Source organism: Oncorhynchus masou, chromosome 25, assembly GCF_036934945.1.
Source record: "Oncorhynchus masou masou isolate Uvic2021 chromosome 25, UVic_Omas_1.1, whole genome shotgun sequence".
NCBI classification, from domain to species: domain Eukaryota; kingdom Metazoa; phylum Chordata; class Actinopteri; order Salmoniformes; family Salmonidae; genus Oncorhynchus; species Oncorhynchus masou.
The window spans coordinates 29,877,493-29,897,692 of record NC_088236.1 but is presented as its reverse complement, the minus strand read 5'-3'; the positions used below and the strand labels follow the sequence as shown (position 1 = coordinate 29,897,692).

Here is a 20,200-nt window from a genome sequence, read left to right as displayed (position 1 = left end):
CCATGCTCAACCATACGATCAACAAGACACTCTTCTTCAAGAAAAACCACCATCGCTTTATTCATCCGTGACGCATAAGCAACATTCTCATATCCTACCTTCTCTCCTACAGCGACCAGAAACTCCTGCACAGTGACAGTAGCTTCAGGAACACACTTAAAGCCGTGACGAAGTAGTAGGGTAATTTTGACACGAAAAACAATATACTTAATTCTACCACAACAACTAAATAAAAATTATGATAACCTTAATCATGCATAGGAAGAAAAAAAAAGATAGCACCAAGAAAAGGAAACAAGATATCTAACTCCACCCAACACTCGCACTCACTCACACAATTCCCAGCATGCACCAAACACTCCCAGCATGCAGAGAGAGAGAGAGAGATGATGAGATAGAGAGGGAGAGAGAGAGATGAGGAGAGAGAGGGAGAGAGAGAGAGATGAGGGGACAGAGAGATACATAGGAAATGAGATAGACCTTAATCATGAGAGGAGAGAGATGAGGAGATAGAGAGAGAGAGAGATGAGGGAGAGAGAGAGAGAGAGAGAGAGAGAGAGGAGAGGAGGGAGAGAGGGAGAGAGAGACTGAGGAGATAGAGAGAGAGAGAGAGAGAGAGAGAGAGAGAGAGAGAGAGAGAGAGAGAGAGAGAGAGAGAGAGAGAGAGAGAGAGAGAGAGATGAGGAGAGAGAGAGAGAGAGAGAGAGAGAGAGAGAGAGAGAGAGAGATGAGGAGAGAGAGAGAGAGGAGAGGAGAGAGAGAGAGAGAGAGAGAGAGAGAGAGAGATGAGGAGAGAGAGAGAGAGAGAGAGAGAGAGAGAGAGAGATGAGGAGAGAGAGAGAGGAGATAGAGAGAGAGAGATGAGAGAGAGAGAGAGAGAGAGAGAGAGAGAGAGAGAGAGAGAGAGAGAGAGAGAGAGAGAGAGAGAGAGATAGAGAGAGAGAGAGAGAGAGAGAGAGAGAGAGAGAGAGAGATGAGGAGAGAGAGGGAGAGAGAGATGAGGAGATAGAGAGAGAGAGATGAGGAGAGAGAGAGAGAGAGAGAGAGAGAGAGAGAGATGAGGAGAGAGAGAGAGAGAGAGAGAGAGAGAGAGAGAGATGAGGAGAGAGAGGGAGAGAGAGATGAGGAGATAGAGAGAGATGAGGAGAGAGAGAGAGAGAGAGAGAGAGAGAGAGATGAGGAGATGAGGGAGAGAGGAGAGAGAGAGAGGAGAGAGAGAGAGAGAGAGAGAGAGAGAGAGAGTGAGAGATTTGGTGAGAGAGAGAGAGAGAGAGAGAGAGAGAGAGATGAGGAGAGAGAGAGAGAGAGAGAGAGAGAGAGAGAGAGAGAGAGAGAGAGAGAGAGAGAGAGAGAGAGAGAGAGAGAGATGAGGAGAGAGAGAGGGAGAGAGAGATGAGGAGAGAGAGAGAGAGAGAGAGAGAGAGAGAGAGAGAGAGAGAGAGAGGAGAGAGAGAGAGAGAGAGAGAGAGAGAGAGAGGAGAGAGAGAGAGAGAGAGAGGAGAGAGAGAGATGAGAGAGAGAGAGAGAGAGAGAGAGAGAGAGAGAGAGAGAGAGAGAGAGAGAGAGAGAGAGAGAGAGAGAGAGAGATGAGGAGAGAGAGAGAGAGAGAGAGAGAGAGAGAGAGAGAGAGAGAGAGAGAGAGAGGAGAGAGAGAGAGAGAGAGAGAGAGAGAGAGAGAGAGAGAGAGAGAGAGAGAGAGAGAGAGAGAGAGATGAGGAGAGAGGGAGAGAGAGAGAGAGAGAGAGAGAGAGAGAGAGATGAGGAGATAGAACACAGAAACAGAACTGACACCTTCCTTCAGAGTATTGAGGGGATAAAACATAAACATGAACGTGTGTGTACATTAATGTGTACATGCGCGCGTGCGACTTTTGGAATGTTACAGAAAAAGGTTTCTGAATGTTTCCATCATTGTAATGCATAGAAATGTTGAGTGAGCAATCCAAAACAAAATAGTAAAATAACTTCCTATTCGTTTAAAAAGCCGAGGCTTTTTGAACAACCTGACACTGAAGTGAACATACATCATCCTACACAAACAGATCCACAATTGAGCACACACTACATATGATCACACACACACTCCCACACATTCACACAAGCACTCATGGCTAATCTCACATTTTCTCTGCCAAGTCTTCCTCCATCTTTCTCCTTGGCTTGTGAAGTAATTGCAGCATGTATTGAAAAGGAGGGCTGGGAGGGGGATGGAGGGGGATGGAGAAAATCTATTTCCCAATACTATCTAACTGCAGCTTTCCACCAATGGACTGGCGTTCCTGGTACTGACTGTGTCCCATTGATTCCTTCCCTGACATCATCTGAAAATCTATGAGCATAAAGGACAGCCAGAAGAAGTACAAACCACATAATGTTCTTATACACTCGCTCCAGAGGACTCTGTCTCACCCACTCTCTCTTCTCTGGCTTATTCCTCTCTCTTCCTATTCACTTCAGCCCTACCCCCCTCTAAGTTGTACCACGGGAGGGATGGATGGAGGGTTGGAAGAGAGGAGTGGACGATGGAGGAGCTTGGAGAGAAGGAGAGGGTCATTGGGGAGAGGCTGTATGGATAACTCTGTGCCGGTTGTGACAATGCATTATACAGTATAGAGCGAATCACATCCTGTCACCGAGGAATAACTCACTTTCCTCAGTGGAAACCTAGCATTAAATAATGGTTCACATTTTCATGGTCTGATGACGATTAGAGCATTTTCAGAACTGCATCACTCACAGTAAATCTCCTCTTTATCCTGAAATGCTCAGCCTATTAAACATTTGCGAGACAACATTTGCTGGACTGATCTTTATGGCCTGCACTCATCTAAACTGATTTGTTCTGTGCCAGACAGCTCACTGCATACACTTGTGTGTGGGAGTGGGGAGGCTATTCTTTTCTACCTGCCCATCAGGCCTATACTAAGACTAATCTCTGAAAAAACTATACTTTTTTCCTGAGCAATGTCAGAACAACTTCTATCACAGTCTAGAGTCAAATAATCAATGCAGTAAGAGAAAAAAACAATCAACCTTCTTGGAAATTGTCACCACCGTGTTCCAAGGGGCTTTATAAACATTGGCGTGTCAATCAGACCCAATGCTATTGATCGTCTTTACCACTCGTGGCACCAGATAATGATGATTATTTCCTGACTGTAGGCTGCCTCTGAAGCACTATAGGGAAACATAAAGAGCACTTAAATATTTATGAGTGTGTGGGGCAGGTGGTGGTGGAATAACTCTGGTTCTAGATGGTCAACGCACATTTAATTCAGGTATATTGTACCATTACAGCCTTTGTCAAAGGGTCTGGGGTTAGCTTGATCCAAGAAAATGTTCATAATTATATTTTCAGACCACAGCTAGTGTATAAAAGAAAGGATCATTGGTACAGAGAAGGGATGCAAATAGACAGACAGACAGACAGACAGACAGACAGACAGACAGACAGGCAGTCAGGCAGGTAGACAGTCCTCGGATCAGCCACATATCGTCTGCCTTTCCTCTCTGCCGCCACCACTAATTAGTCACAGCTGAGTTCATACAGAGGCGTCTGCAACGGAGACCAGGGAGCGCAATGCAAATATCGCTAGCTCGTTCACACTCACCACACTCAACAGACATTCCTGCAGTGTTGCTTCTGACTATATCTCATATAAGGTAATCCGATGCAAAGTAAAACATTCAAATCATTTCAAAACGTACAACAACATATTCATAACTTTACAGGCAATCTTATAGAATAACATGAAGATGCATGAGACAGCATTAAATGTTAATTTGCTGACATGATGCGGCACCATAGCAAGTGTCCATAAGTCACCAGTCAGGAGTAGTAGTGATGTGTAGTCACTCTGTACTCCACTCTCAGCCACTGTTATCAGCCAATGGCTATCGTGATTTGAAAAATCTTCCTCTGTGTGTGTGTGTGTGTGTGTGTGTGTGTGTGTGTGTGTGTGTGTGTGTGTGTGTGTGTGTGTGTGTGTGTGTGTGTGTGTAACAGTATAACTTTAGACCGTCCCCTCACCCATACCCGGGCACCCGGACCCTCTGCACACATCAAACAGTCAGGGACCCATCTGCGGTGAACCACTATCAACAGAGCACGTCACCCGCTATTTAGCGCGCACCGCTAACATTTACATTTACATTTAAGTCATTTAGCAGACGCTCTTATCCAGAGCGACTTACAAATTGGTGAATTCACCTTCTGACATCCAGTGGAACAGCCACTTTACAATAGTGCATCTAAATCATTAAGGGGGGGGGTGGTGAGAAGGATTACTTATCTTATCCTAGGTATTCCTTGAAGAGGTGGGGTTTCAGGTGTCTCCGGAAGGTGGTGATTGACCCTACGTGAGGAGTTTGTTCCACCATTGGGGGTCTCAGTTTTGAGCGGGAAGTACTTCCTCAATGGTCAGCAGGCCAGAGGTGGATGAAGGGCCTGATCAGAGCCTGGAGGTACTGCGGTGCCGTTTTAGGCGCACCATGGTCTTGTAGCGGATGCGAGCTTCAACTGGAAGCTAACTAAGCTAGCCGTTTCACATCCGTTACGTGTGTGTGTGTGTGTGTGTGTGTGTGTGTGTGTGTGTGTGTGTGTGTGTGTGTGTGTGTGTGTGTGTGTGTGTGTGTGTGTGTGTGTGTGTGTGTGTGTGTGTGTGTGTGTGTGTGTGTGTGTGTGTGTGTGTGTGTGTGTGTGTGTGTGTGTGTGTGTGTGTGTGTGTGTGTGTGTGTGTGTGTGTGTGTGTGTGTGTCACTGGTTGCCGGACTGGTTCTGTGTCGAAACCTGTGTCAAGGTATGGTACAACCCTATGAGCACACACAACTCCAAAGTCACCTCTCCCAATGAAAGGGTACTACACAGCCCCACCAAGCTATGATCCCGAACAGTTAAAGTCCATATGTCACATAAGTGCCATTGCTAACAGCAACCACATGGTGAACTTGTTCAGTTTCCTTGTTCAGAATTGGATCAGATCTCTATTTCTATGCCCTACCTGCCTGCCTGCACACCAGGTCCTGTGATGAGATGTGTTCTGACACCCTCAACATGCCCACAACATAAGGTGACTTCCTCCATAAAACAGTTATTGAGAAGTTGGCTTCTTGCCACACACATAAACACAAGTAAACAATCTGAGACATCACTGAAGTGCCCTGTGGTTAACAAACATGTCAGAGATGCTGCACAGCACAGTGCCACAGCTGTGTCCAAACAACCAGCCACGTCCTCTGGCTCCTCAAAGACAACACGTCTGTGTCAAGAAAATGACAACCTAGCGCACTTGTCATTTATCGCTACAAGCAGGGAGTTTAGAGTCTGGACCGTCTTGGGTCATGTTGAGCTGTCTAAAAAAGGAATAGACCAGCTTTAGGTTAGTTAGGGAAGGAACAGGGTGTACACAAATAGTTATGGAGGTGAGAGAGGGTGAGGGTAGAGGGAGAGGAAAAGGGAGAATGTAGAGGGAAAGAGTATAGGGAGAGGGTAAATAGAGGGAGAAAGAGAGGGTAGAGGGAGAGGGTTGATAGAGGGAGAGGCTAGAGGAAGGGGAAATGGTAGAGGGAGAGGGAGAGGGAGGGGTAGATAGAGGGTGAGGGTACAGGGAGAGGGAGAATGAGAGGGAAGAGGGAAGGGGGAAGAGGGAAGAGGGTTGAGGGAAGAGGGAAGAGGGAAGAGGGAAGAGGGAAGAGGGTTGAGGGAAGAGGGAAGAGGGAGAGGGTAGAGGGAGAGGGAGAATGAGAGGGAAGAGGGAAGAGGGAAGAGGGTTGAGGGTTGAGGGAAGAGGGAGAGGGAGAATGAGAGGGAGAGGGAAGAGGGAAGAGGGAAAAGGGTTGAGGGAAGAGGGAAGAGGGAGAGGGTAGAGGGAGAGGGGCTCAGGAGCAAGCAACACATGGTGGTGTCTGCTCCCTGCTACAGACCTTCGGAGAGATGAAAGGTAGAATGGAGGAAGTGTCAAGGAGAGATAGGGGGGAGAGAGAGCTCGTCAGGAAAGCGAAAGGGGAAAAACAGTGCTGAACACAGAGGAAGAAGGAAGGGGAGGGGCCAGGGACAGAGACTGGTGTAAAGAGAAGATCCTGTTTTCTCCCTTGATACAGTACACACACTAAATAGTCTTCGCAAGGGATTTCTGAGACAGACCCTTTCCTTTGTTCAGTTAATAGGCAGGCCACTCTAAATGGGCAGTTTTTCAACCCTCTGACACAAAGACACTTTTTCATGACTCCTCAGCACCATCGTTTTGCTGCTCTTCTTCCTCACATACCTCAGACAGAGGCCCCTCTGTGTGCTGTTCTCCCACAGAACATGGACACTGAGAAAACTCTCTCACACAGCTTACCACGGCCAGCCCCACTGTCCCTTCCCCTGAACACCCCTATACACTGCCAGGCAACACACAGATACTCACCGACAGGGAACAATGAGACTCAACAGGCTCTTTCCCTGGGTCTTCCCTGGGTCTTCCCTGGGTCTTCCCTGGGTCTTCCCTGGGTCTTCCCTGGGTCTTCCCTGGGCCTTCCCTATATCTTCCCTGGGTCTTCCCTGGGTCTTCCCTATATCTTCCCTGGGCCTTCCCTATATCTTCCCTGGGTCTTCCCTGGGTCTTCCCTATATCTTCCCTGGGTCTTCCCTATATCTTCCCTGGGTCTTCCCTATATCTTCCCTGGGTCTTCCCTATATCTTCCCTGGGTCTTCCCTATATCTTCCCTGGGTCTTCCCTGGGTCTTCCCTATATCTTCCCTGGGTCTTCCCTATGTCTTCCCTGGGAGTTTGTGAGGCATTCAATGGTCAAATAATTGTCAGTCATAATGCCCAATGGCAGAAGTCAACACTTATCCTCATAAAGGTTTGCTTGTAAAGAAACAAATCAATAACACAAAATGATATCCTGAGCCTGACAGTTAAAGGGTTTGTTTAGAAAAGAGTTGTGTTGACCAAAGTGTTATTCTTCAGAGCCATCATATACATTGTAATGAGGTTGATCAGGGCCCTATTTCGTGACAGTCTCCATTCCACAACAATATTCCTATGTGAGTAACTGCTCCTACTTAAAGTGGTATACACATTGCCAACTGGAGAAGATCCTCAGGCCTTTTGGCTCACATTGGAGGTGAGTTGAGTCTGTTATCTAATAGTAATTTCCGCAGGTGGTTTTGTGCTTCACTGTTTTTTCACTACATTCCCTCATGCAAACAGGAAATTGTTTATCTCAAGACAGACATGAAATATCATGTCTTATGGTCAAATGTTTTTTCATGATTACTTGAATCCGGTTGCATATTAACACGAGACCAATTGGTATGCCAGTAATTCATATATTTCCAAAAGGTATCCGATCCACTAACAAATCAAATCTGATGATGTATACACAACGGTACACATTAATGCATCCATGTGGAACTTATTCTAACTCTGAGGTACAGCCAGTCAATGATGATGTTTTCGGTGTGTAGGTTAGGCACCATATAGCTCCTTCATAGACCTGTCTGCCGGCTTTTGACAGATCAATCTCCCTCCCAGCAGCCAGACGTCCCCTGGGCCTCCCTTGCCTTATATCTAGCCTCTGCCTGCCTCACACTTCACTCACACTCTGACACTGACGCACCACACTGCACCACACTGCACCACACCACACCGGCTGCTCAATCACACAGCTCCCCTGGACCCATAGAGAAACACACACACACACACACACACACACACACACACACACACACACACACACACACACACACTTAGCTGACCATGCCCCATAGCCAAAGACATCATCACATTTTGGAATTCTCACAGTCAAGGATGTGGAGATAGACAGATGCTGTGTATGACTCCCTCTTCAACATTCTCTCCGCTCTGTGAATCACACCGTTCCTGGGCCTCCCTCAAGCCCATTCATGCCCTCAGCCAGCATATCAATACATGTACAAGCAATTTGTCTTCCCTCCTCGGAAATTGGGTAAATTCCATCCTCCCCTTCCCTCTGGGTATGAGAACTGCATAACCATTAGTTGTGGTATTTTTGTTTTCTAAGTGGAGCATGTGTTTGTTCTGTCTTTAATGTGTTACACTGTGTCTTCATTGGATTATCACTGTTTCAACTCAGCAGCTCTGACTGCAGGGATCTCAATCTGTGAAACTCAGGCTTTCTCAGCCACAATGTCAACACTATCTGTAATCCACTAGCCATTTCTATGTCCTAAACTGGGGCATGCTAAGTCTCTGCTGCTGGAAACTTTCCCGTCTTGCTTCTTCACAAGACTTTTCATCCCCTGCGATGCCTGGTGGTAACGTAGCGATGGGATTAGGAGAGACCCAGAGTGTGTCTCAGTCTGCAACCAGGGACGACCATAGTCCTATGACCTGCTAACCCCGCAGTCATTGTCCTGCTTCCCAGAGACCAATTCCAGGTGCCAGGCAATAGAGAAGATGCTTTCCCAAGAATGAAACAGACTGACTGAAATAGTTCCTTCCCTCACTGCACCCCCACCACCACACAAAAAAAACTCAACTCTGAAAGGGACACCATCTCCCCTTATTTCACACACACTCTCTCTCTCTCTTTTAAAGAGCGGCAACAGGAGTGTCCTGCTCTTTCTCTCTCTTTCAAAACTAAATTCTCCTCTTTTTTGAGGTGGTTGGGGGGCTGGTGGGAGGACAGTTGTTTTGTCTCGCTCCATTTGCTGATTTACATCTCCACAGCTTCTCTATCAAAGTGCCTATTGTGACGACTGACCTATGAACATTTCAGAGGACACTGGGGGCCGCACTCCTTTGACAGGCCAGCCAACACACACACACACACACACACACACACACACACACACACACACACACACACACACACACACACACACACACACACACACACACACACACACACTCACACACTCACACACTCACACAAATATAAACTCTTCTAAGCCCTGTTCTAACACACAAACACACACACACACAGAATCCCACAGACCATCTCTCTTTCTGCTCTTCTCCCTTCACATGCAGAGACTCCAGAAGGGAGGGAGGGGGACGGTTCCTCCTGGAATTAAGGAGAGAGAGCCATTTGCACACCAATTGTTTTTCCTTCTCTCTGAGCCAGGAATGAGAGAAAGACCACCTCTCTCTCACCCTGGGGCCACCGTCCCCCTCCTCCTCTTCCTCCTCCTCCTCCTCCTCCTCCTCCCTCCCTCCCTCCTTCCCTCCTCCTCTGTGAAATCAGTGTGAATGGAGAGCTACATTCAGAGGGGATGAATGGGTTGGGGTGGGAATGGGTGGGGGGTCACTCTGACCCCTGCAGCCCTCCAATGCCAGAGCCACATGTGCAGCATATTAACATATGAAGCCCTGTCACTGCTCTGTCCACCCTCCCAACTGACCCCATTTACATTCACACACACACACACAGTGAGTGTTTGGGTCACGCACTATACGGTTATATCACCATAAAGCATAAAGCTCTAAGCTCCAGTACAAACCCTTATAGAGTGTTGCTGCCCAAAAAGAGGAGTGGACGTGTGAGCTGGGGGGACACAGAGGGTGATTGGGGCCAGGGGCAGGCAACAGGGACGCACCAGAAACCGGCAGAAAACAGAATTAGTCCCACAATGGCAATAAAAGACGAGGATTCCACCACCGGAATAAAAATAGGAACCCTTCTGCAATCACCAAATCAGAAAACCATTGAGTTGTAGTTAAGCAAATTGGAAAAACAAGTGCAAAAATGTGAGGAGAGGGCCAAAGAAAACGTACCTTGGGCCTGGGCTGCACAGGGACCTTTTTTAGACTGTTTTTCCTGTTAGAGTTTCCCTCTTCGAGACAGTGCGTCACGTACAGACATTAACCCTTCGTTGGCTACGCACCACACTTCCCTGTGGAGAAACCCATAGTCCCCGTTCTCAGAGTGGATGTGTCTTTACATATCTTCTGGATCCAATGTGTTTGGACAGAATCTCCACAGAACACTCATCAGGCTGTAATGTATTTCACGGCAGATGTGTTTTATTATCATATTACAGCTTGTGGTTTGGGTCAGGTTGTGGTTTGGGTCAGGTTGTGGTTTGGGTCAGGTTGTGGTTTGGGTCGGCTTGTGGTTTGGGTCAGGTTGTGGTTTGTGTCAGGTTGTGGTTTGGGTCAGCTTGTGGTTTGGGTCAGGTTGTGGTTTGGGTCAGCTTGTGGTTTGGGTCAGCTTGTGGTTTGGGTCAGGTTGTGGTTTGGGTCAGCTTGTGGTTTGGGTCAGGCTGTGGTTTGGGTCAGGTTGTGGTTTGGGTCAGCTTGTGGTTTGGGTCAGGTTGTGGTTTGGGTCAGGTTGTGGTTTGGGTCAGGTTGTGGTTTGGGTCAGCTTGTGGTTTGGGTGGTGGTTTGGGTCAGGTTGTGGTTTGGGTCAGGTTGTGGTTTGGGTCAGCTTGTGGTTTGGGTCAGCTTGTGGTTTGGGTCAGGCTGTGGTTTGGGTCAGGTTGTGGTTTGGGTCAGGTTGTGGTTTGGGTCAGGCTGTGGTTTGGGTCAGCTTGTGGTTTGGGTCAGGTTGTGGTTTGGGTCAGCTTGTGGTTTGGGTCAGGTTGTGGTTTGGGTCAGGCTGTGGTTTGGGTCAGGCTGTGGTTTGGGTCAGGTTGTGGTTTGGGTCAGGTTGTGGTTTGGGTCAGGTTGTGGTTTGGGTCAGCTTATGGTTTGGGTCAGGTTGTGGTTTGGGTCAGGCTCTGGTTTGGGTCAGCTTGTTGTTTGGGTCAGCTTGTGGTTTGGGTCAGGTTGTGGTTTGGGTCAGGTTGTGGTTTGGGTCAGGCTGTGGTTTGGGTCAGGTTGTGGTTTGGGTCAGCTTATGGTTTGGGTCAGGGTCAGGTCAGCTTGTGGTTTGGGTCAGGTTGTGGTTTGGGTCAGGTTGTGGTTTGGGTCAGCTTGTGGTTTGGGTCAGGTTGTGGTTTGGGTCAGGTTGTGGTTTGGGTCAGGTTGTGGTTTGGGTCAGGTTGTGGTTTGGGTCAGGTTGTGGTTTGGGTCAGGTTGTGGTTTGGGTCAGCTTATGGTTTGGGTCAGGTTGTGGTTTGGGTCAGCTTGTGGTTTTATGGTTTGGGTCAGGTTGTGGTTTGGGTCAGGCTCTGGTTTGGGTCAGCTTGTGGTTTGGGTCAGGTTGTGGTTTGGGTCAGGTTGTGGTTTGGGTCAGGCTGTGGTTTGGGTCAGGTTGTGGTTTGGGTCAGGTTGTGGTTTGGGTCAGCTTGTGGTTTGGGTCAGGTTGTGGTTTGGGTCAGCTTGTGGTTTGGGTCAGGTTGTGGTTTGGGTCAGGTTGTGGTTTGGGTCAGCTTGTGGTTTGGGTCAGCTTATGGTTTGGGTCAGGTTGTGGTTTGGGTCAGGCTCTGGTTTGGGTCAGCTTGTGGTTTGGGTCAGGTTGTGGTTTGGGTCAGGTTGCGGCGTGATAATTCATGATTGGATTGAAGATTAATTTCTAGCAATACAGTAAACAGATTGCACAACAGAACATTCTCAGTTGTGGAAGAGCAAGGCAATGCATCCATGCCATAAGGTATGATGAGTGTACTATCTTTACACAACCAGGTCTACATCCTCTTTAAAGGGGGGGGGGGGGGGGTAAACCTTAAACAGCCAGTAAACCTTAATTACGACCACCCAATGGCCGGCCCAGTGTCATTGGATAATTACGTTTGTTTATATGTTTTTGTTTGGAATGGAGCTGAATGGAGTGAGACAGCAGGAGCGATGGAGGGAGGGAGAAAGGGAGGAAATGAGAGAGAGAGGGGTGGTAGGAGTGCGTGAGAGAGAGATTAGAGAAAGAGCAAGAAGGAGAGCAAGAATGGGAGGTGTTCGCCTGCTCTCCTGTCCTCTCTCTTTCTCTTTCCCTCACTCACTTGTTTTCTCTCCCTCTCTCAGCCGCCCCTTTCATCCTATCCCTCTCTCCCAGAATGGAGGAACTGAGTCTGACATGAGCACAAATAAGGAACCTCAGGCCAGAGCCACGACTGGAAAGTTTCCCCACAGGCAAGGCAGAATACATTTTTTTACAAAAAAGGAGGACAACAAGCTTTTTTCCCCTCATTCAGTTCAACATTTTGTTCTCCTCAAACATACATGCATGCACAAACAGGATAGTATGCACATGCACAAACACACACACTAAAACACACACACACAGACGACAACACATGTAATCACACGCACCCTCCATTGCTTCCCTGGTGGGTTTAGCTGTAGTGATGCTGTGTGTTGAGAGAGAGAGAGGCCAGCCCAGGCTCTCAGAAGGTTTGGTGTGGCTGTCTGTGGTTATGCCTGTTGAGTCCCTCTGACCGCCACATGATGAATCACATCCCTGCTCCGTCCAAATAACATAAAACACAGCCCAGCCAGACCTGCTGCCACTCTGCACAGCCGACACAATAGAAACAACTGTCCTCTTTACTTTGTATACACAGAGATTCATTTTAACAACCCAAGCCCAAGCTCTGTACAAAGGCAGTGAGGGAAGAAAGGGGCAACAATCCACAGAGAAGAGGAGAGGAAAAAGCAGAAGTGAAAGTGTGTGATGTCAGTGCCTCTCTTGATCTCCCGTTCTGTTTCATGCCCTTGGCCAGGTCCGATTCGTGTCCCCCAGATATCTCTGCACACGCCCCAGTAGGCTTGTTAGAGCAGCTCAGTGAACATGCTACATTCTGGCCCCACAAGCCACGACAAAAACAACAACAAGAAACAAACCCATGAGGACAAACAACAAAATGAGACATAACCAAGTCTTTTCGTTTTTTCATACTTTTCGTGGTGTTTTTGTTGCGATGAGAAAGTTCAGACCTTCCCTATTTTAATCAAAAGGTAAAAGACAAAACATTACTGACCATTGAACCAGCCCCTCTCTCTCTCTCCCTCTCTCTCTCTCTCTCTCTCTCTCTCTCTCTCTCTCTCTCTCTCTCTCTCTCTCGCTCTCTGTCTGACTAACACACCAAGCCCAAGAGGAGCACAGAGAGGAGTGAATTACAGGGCTGAGTAAGGATGAGTAACTTCAGAAAGCATAATGAGATGCCCCCTGAAGAGTGTCCATCAGGTCTGTGGAAGGGGAAGTCTGCCCTACTGTAAGCCACAGTAGCTTGCCACCTTCCTGTTTGCCAATGTGGGAAAATTGAAAGCAGGATCAGTGAGGGTGAAATAAGCACTAAAAAAGGGGTTGTGCCATCTCAGTGACTAAAAGCAGAAATTTCTCCAGACTGAACTCCGGTCCCACAATGATTTAAGCATTACCTCTAATTGCTCATTCTAATAGACCCCCAGGGACCCAGCGAAGCCAATCACATCACAGCTCACGCTGTCGAGTGGAGAGCAACACACATTTCAGTGAACAGAGAGGGGGGGGAATAAAAGGCAGAAAACAGAGAAAAGGAGAGACAGTCATTCACCAAAGGGGTAAACTCCGGTTTCCATGACACCTTGGTAGAGTTTAGGTGCATGGAACGGTGAGTTACCCCCTGTCTCAGCCACTTGGTAGAGTTTAGGTGCATGGAACGGTGAGTTACCCTGTCTCAGCCCCTAGAGCCACAGTCACATGCCCTGGAGGAGCGGAACAGCACTTGGCAGAGCACATCCAGGGGAAAGATGCTCCACAGGCAGAGACTCTAAAATTAGCCCCAGTGTGGGGTGCAGGAGCAGGGGACGTGGGTGGGAGAGCGGGGGTGGAGGGGGTGGTGACAGCACACATCTCTGCACACTCTGCACACTCACCAGGCTGTGTCAAATTAAACTGCTCAGCTCACACTTCATAAACACACATCGCTTAACACACAAAACACAGGCTACACATGCACACATAACATACATTCACCAGCAGACACACACATGTCTACACTTACACACCACCCACACCATTAAGTGATTTACACATTATGAGATCATTTGGAGCCTGAGCTCCTTTCATGAATGGCCCAGTGTCACTACGGAGCATATGTGTCCCAGTGTCCCACTTAGACTCCTGCAGAGCAGAGCGAGGAGCCCAACCTGCTGTTGTGTGTGTTGGAGCAGAGGGCAGACGGGTAGAATCAGATTATAGAGCTGTCTGACCTCTCTCGAGGGCCGCTTACCGTGGCCTGTGCCCAGGGCCAGCACAGAAAGAGTTTGTTGTCGGTATTAGGAGCTAAACGGCTTAACGGTTAACAGACGTGCTTCTGGAGAGTCCAGCACACAGTCTGGACTCGCTGCCAGAATCTCTGAGCCAAGGCGATTCAAGGGCTGTACACAGAGGGAAAGGGGAGGAAACAGAGAGAGAGGGAGGGGGAGACATGGATGGAATAGGAATTTGACCATAAAATGTAGATCCAGGTGTGTGAGGATGAAAACATTATATTTGACTGCCTGCTGAAGTTTTTAAGTTTACCCAAAAAACAAGCTGGACTATTGCTTGAACCATACAGTTTGAGAAGAACTGGGCACAATTCAATCAAAATCTGTAACTGTGGAATTAAGAACAACATTTCTCCTGTAAAAACAATAACTATGTATAAAAACATTTTCATACATGCCTCCTCCTGTACTCCCTGTTCACCCACGACTGCGTGGCCATGCACGCCTCCAACTCAATCATCATGTTTGCAGACGACACTACAGTGGTAGGCTTGATTAGCAACAACAACGAGACGGCCTACAGGGAGGAGGTGAGGGCCCTCGGAGTGTGGTGTCAGGAAAATAACCTCACACTCAACGTCAACAAAACAAAGGAGATGATCGTGGACTTCAGGAAACAGCAGAGGGACCAGCCCCATATCCACATTGACGGGACAGTAGTGGAGAAGGTAGTCAGTTTTAAGTTCCTCGGCGTACACATCAAGGACAAACTGAATTGATCCACCCACACAGACAGCGTCATGAAGAAGGCGCAGCAGCGCCTCTTCAACCTCAGGAGGCTGAAGAAATTTGGTTTGTCACCAAAAGCACTCACAAACTTTTACAGATGCAAAATTGAGAACATCCCGTCGGGCTGTATCACCACCTGCTACGGCAACTGCTCCGCCCACAACCGTATGGCTCTCCAGAGGGTAGTGAGGTCTGCACAACGCATCACCGGGGGCAAACTACCTGCCCTCCAGGACACCTACACCACCCGATGACACAGGAAGGCATAAAGATCATCAAGGACAACAACCACCTGAGCCACTGCCTGTTCACCCCGTTATCATCCAGAAGGCGAGGTCAGTACAGGTGCATCAAAGCAGGGACCGAGAGACTGAAAAACAGCTTTTATCTCAGAGCCATAAGACTGTTAAACAGCCAACACTAACATTGAGTGGCTGCTGCCAACATACTGACTCAACTCCAGCCACTTTAATAATGGGAAAATTCATGTAAAATGTATCACCAGCCACTTTAAACAATGCCACTTAATATAATGCTTACATACCCTACATTACTCATCTCATATGTATATACTGTACTCTCTACCATCTACTGCATCTTGCCATCTTTATGTAATACATGTATCACTAGCCACTTTAAACGATGCCACTTAATATAATGTTTACATACCCTACATTACTCATCTCATATGTATATACTGTACTCGATACCATCTACTGCATCTTGCCTATGCCGTTCTGTACCATCACTCATTCATATATTTTTATATACATATTCTTCATCCCTTTACACTTGCGTGTATGAGTTAGTTGATTTGATTTAAATTCACACTGAAAAAACTTGGGACTATAAGGTTCTATCTACAAAAAGATGATTCTGAGATAAGTGGCTTTAAAGTTCTTTAAATGTTGTTCTTAATTCCACAATGTTTATCTCGTATTCTTTTGAACTTATTAACATGAATTGGGTTATTTAGAGTACTATATAGGTAGAGAACATTGAACAGAAAAGGGCTTTGTCAATAACTCAATTTCTTCTTGTGGTGTAAAAATTATATATATATTTTTGGGTTTCTGGGTTTGATTGAACTGAACCCAATGTCTGTCTTCAACAGGGACAGATCATCTATTAGCCTCTTTAGTTCCAGCCCTGTGTATTGTAAAGCAGCTTTGTATCGCCTGTGCATCATCACAGCTGGCATTTAAACTCACTGGTAAACATCACTGTGAAGTTTTGCACTCTTGTGGCATCGCTCAATGACCACTTCCTGCTGTGCCCTGTGACCAGACTGTCCTGTGTGTCACTTACTCCACTGACTTCCTGTGCCGTTTCTCCTCTTCCTGTCTAGGTCTCTGTAGGTTCAAATAAATATTACAGGTATTACAGACTGTGCCAGGTAGAGGTTGAAAATATCAATGTAGACCAGTTGGTCAGCGCATGCTCTGAGAACGCGTCCTAGTAATCCGTCTGGCCCTGCGGCATTGTGAATGTTAACCTGTTTAAAAGTCTTACTCACATCGGCTACGGAGAGCGGGATCACACAGTCATCTGGAACAGCTGGTGCTCTCATACATGGTTCAATGTTGCTTGCCTCAAAGCGAGCATAGAAGACATTTAGCTCGTCTGGGAGGCTTGCATCACTGGGCAGCTTGCGGGTTGGGTTTCCCTTAGTAATCCGTAATAGTTTGCAAGCCTCATCCACATCTGACAAGCGACAGAGCCAGTGTATTAGGATTCAATTTCATTCCTGTATTGAAACTTTGCTTGTTTGATGGTTTGTTGGAGGGAGTAACGGGATTTCGCTTCCGGATTATTGTCCCGCTCCTTGAAAGCATCAGCTCTAGACTTTAGCTCAGTGTGGTTGTTGCCTGTAATCCATGGCTTCTGGTTGGGATTTGTATGTACGGTCACTGTGGGGACAACGTCGTTGATGCACTTATTAATAAATCCGCTGCCTGGTGTGGTAAACTCATCAATGCCATCGGATGAATTCTGGAACATATTCCAGTCTGTGCTAGCGAAAAATTCCTGTAGCTTAGCATCCACTTCAGCGGACCACTTCCGTATTGAACACGTCACTAGTACTTCCTGTTTGAGCAGGAATCAGGAGGACAGAGTTATGCTCAGATTTGCCAAATGGAAGAAAAGTGAGAGCTTCGTATACATCTCTGTGTGTGGAGTGAAGGTGATCTAGAGTTTTTTCGCCTCTAGTTGCACCTGATTGACGGATTTCAGTTTTCCTGCATTAAAATCACCGGCCACTATGAGCGTCGCCTCTGGATGAGCGTTTTCTTGTTTGCTTATGCTTATTTAGCTCATTGAGTGTGGTCTTAGTGTCAGCATCAGTTTGTGGTGGTAAATAGACAGCCACAAAAAATATAGATTAAAACTCTCTTGGTAAAAAGTATGGTCTACAGCTTTACATTAGTTATTCGAAACTGGTTTCTCTTGTGGGTTGCTCTGGATGGGAGTGTCTGCTGGATGACTGAATGTAATGTACCTTTTGAGCAGCTTCACTGCAGGTAGATTTGTAAGTAAAATTCAATCAAATAAAAACTCAGGCTAGCAGAACCTAGATACTTCTTTAATCAGAGATTGCGCACCAGCTGTCGTTAACAAAGAGACACACCCAATGTTCCCTCAAATGTTTTCATCACTGAGAAAATTTCAAGTCTGCTGACCACAAACTTGAACGTTGTGAAAATTCTGTGCAACTTCCGGCGTGCTTTTACTGTGGACATTTAGGCTGTACGTGCTTTAAGTTAGCCTACTTGACCATTGTTTAAACTATGGGGCTATTTGATCATAATGTAGGCCTACCCGAGTGGCTTACCATCAAAAAAATGGAGAAATGCCTCATTATTACCATACCATTATTACAATCAGGCAAATTATGCTTCCCTCTGCCTATTGGCTACTTAGCTTATTCAAGCCTGTCTCAAAATAGAACATCGCCGCTTTATGACAAAAAAAGTTACTTACCTGACTTGCTTTTCAAAGATGTCGAGAAATGCAAATGTTTTGTACCCTTGTGGGAAGGAATCACTCCCCCATTGCTGACTACAAATGATCTATAACTGGGCTAATAACTCACTAACGAGCAAAGAATATGAACACATGTACACACGTTGCTACATGTAGCTCTCGATTTGATCTCAAAACCAGGACATCTACACACCACTGCTGATACTGTAAAAACAGTCCAGTTCAAAGTGAAGGGCACAGATCCATAAATGGCAATGGTCTATTTGCATATAGGCCTACTGCAGCTCTGATTGGTTATGGCGCACCGTGAAGAGTATGTGCCTGAGTCTGCCTGTCAATGCAGTAAAATCATTCGTTCTGCCGACAACAAAATCTCTTGCATAGTTCATTTTGTTTCAGTATGTTGCATTGAAAGTGGCTAATGGGCTGATTCGATCACAATTCCCACAGTAAAAAGAAACATTGATAGTGTTAACTAACGTGGAAAACTCTAGATAATTGAGTGAAGTTCAATCTTGTGCTTCTCTGAGCACGTATTCAGTTTAGAGGGAACATTGGGCACACCCTACCCCCCTGAGTTTACTCGACGTTGTCGTTCTGTCCTGCTGACGTATAGAAAAACCAGCTAGATTTATATTTTCCATGTCCTTCTTCAGCCACAACTCTGTGAAACATGGGATATTACAGTTGTTCAGATCACGTTGATAGGATAGTCTGGAACGGAGCTCGTCCAGTTGTATGGAGAGAAGGAGAGAGAGAGAGCACACCGCTCATAGGGGACAGTCAGCTGGGTTCACAGACAGTAGCAGTTCCTCTTCTGTGTGGATTAATCCTATTTCTCAGGGGGGACTTTAAAACTACAGGCTTGGAGTATACTTACTCTCATAGCATTACATCAGAGTCAATATTTTAGAAGTATCTTTGTTACTATTGGTGCTGAGCTGGGTACTCTAAACAAAGTTAACATGTGTACACAAACTAAACTAAATGCAAACCACGGCCACAGATTAAGTTGAACCACTACAAACACACTGTCAACTCGGCACACAAACGAAGATGAAAAGACCTACAGTAATCCTCACATGGGCCCTAGATTTCCCTAATCTCCTGCTTTTGTTGTTGCTGGAGCCCAGAGGAGGGTGTGACAGGGTCATGGGTGAAAGTTAAGAGCATGGAGGGAGGGAGGGGGAGGGAGGGAGGGAGGGAGGGAGGGAGGGAGGGAGGGAGGGAGGGAGGGAGGGAGGGAGGGAGGGAGGGATGAAGTTTCAGAGTGGGCCATGCCTTTGGCTGGAACCCTGTTTCCCCCATGCCCTCTGGAAACACAAACAGTTCTTTGACTCCCAGAGATCAAGGGTCAATGTGGGAACTTCCAGCAGTGTAACACATATCCCTTTTCTAAATAGAGCTCCTCAAAAACACACACACACACACACACACACACACACAGAAACCCTAATGCATGTGAAACTGGGTGTTTTTGCAACATTAATTTAGTTTCATGCTGATTTACTTTCAATTAATCGACCTGAGTGGATGACGAAAGAGCATGCTTTATTCCTGGGTCTTGCAGTAACTTCTGTCCTGCTCCCCACCCTGAGCAGCATTGTGGTAGAAACATCCACGCTGAGGTCTGTCCAATGCTGGTCCGACCAAGCTGATTCCACACTCCAAGACTGCTTCCATCACGTGGACTGGGATATGTTTCGTATTGCGTCAGACAACAACATAGACGAATACGCTAATTCGGTGTGCGAGTTCATTAGAACGTGCGTTGAAGATGTCGTTCCCATAGCAATGATTAAAACATTCCCAAACCAGAAACCATGGATTGATGGCAGCATTCGCGTGAAACTGAAAGCGCAAACCACTGCTTTTAATCAGGGCAAGGTGACTGGAAACATGACCGAATACAAACAGTTCAGCTATTCCCTCCGCAAGGCAATCAAACAAGCTAAGCGTCAGTATAGAGACAAAGTAGAATCTCAATTCAACGGCTCAGACACAAGAGGTATGTGGCAGGGTCTACAGTCAATCACGGACTACAAAAAGGAAACCAGCCCAGTCACGGACCAGGATGTCTTGCTCCCAGGCAGACTAAATAACTTTTTTGCCCGCTTTGAGGACAATACAGTGCCACTGACACGGCCTGCAACGAAAACATGCGGACTCTCCTTCACTGCAGCCGAGGTGAGTAAAACATTTAAACGTGTTAACCCTCGCAAGGCTGCAGGCCCAGACGGCATCCCCAGCCGCGCCCTCGGAGCATGCACAGACCTTCTGGCTGGTGTGTTTACGGACATATTCAATCAATCCCTATCTCAGTCTGCTGTTCCCACATGCTTCAAGAGGGCCACCATTGTTCCTGTTCCCAAGAAAGCTAAGGTAACT

General features: G+C 46.9%; 1 pseudogene; it reads left to right on the top strand.

The window, feature by feature from the left end:
- The first annotated feature begins 414 nt into the window (after nt 1-414).
- On the top strand, nt 415-15,081 carry LOC135513617 (RNA-binding protein 25-like; annotated as a pseudogene).
- Nucleotides 15,082-20,200: the final 5,119 nt, after the last annotated feature.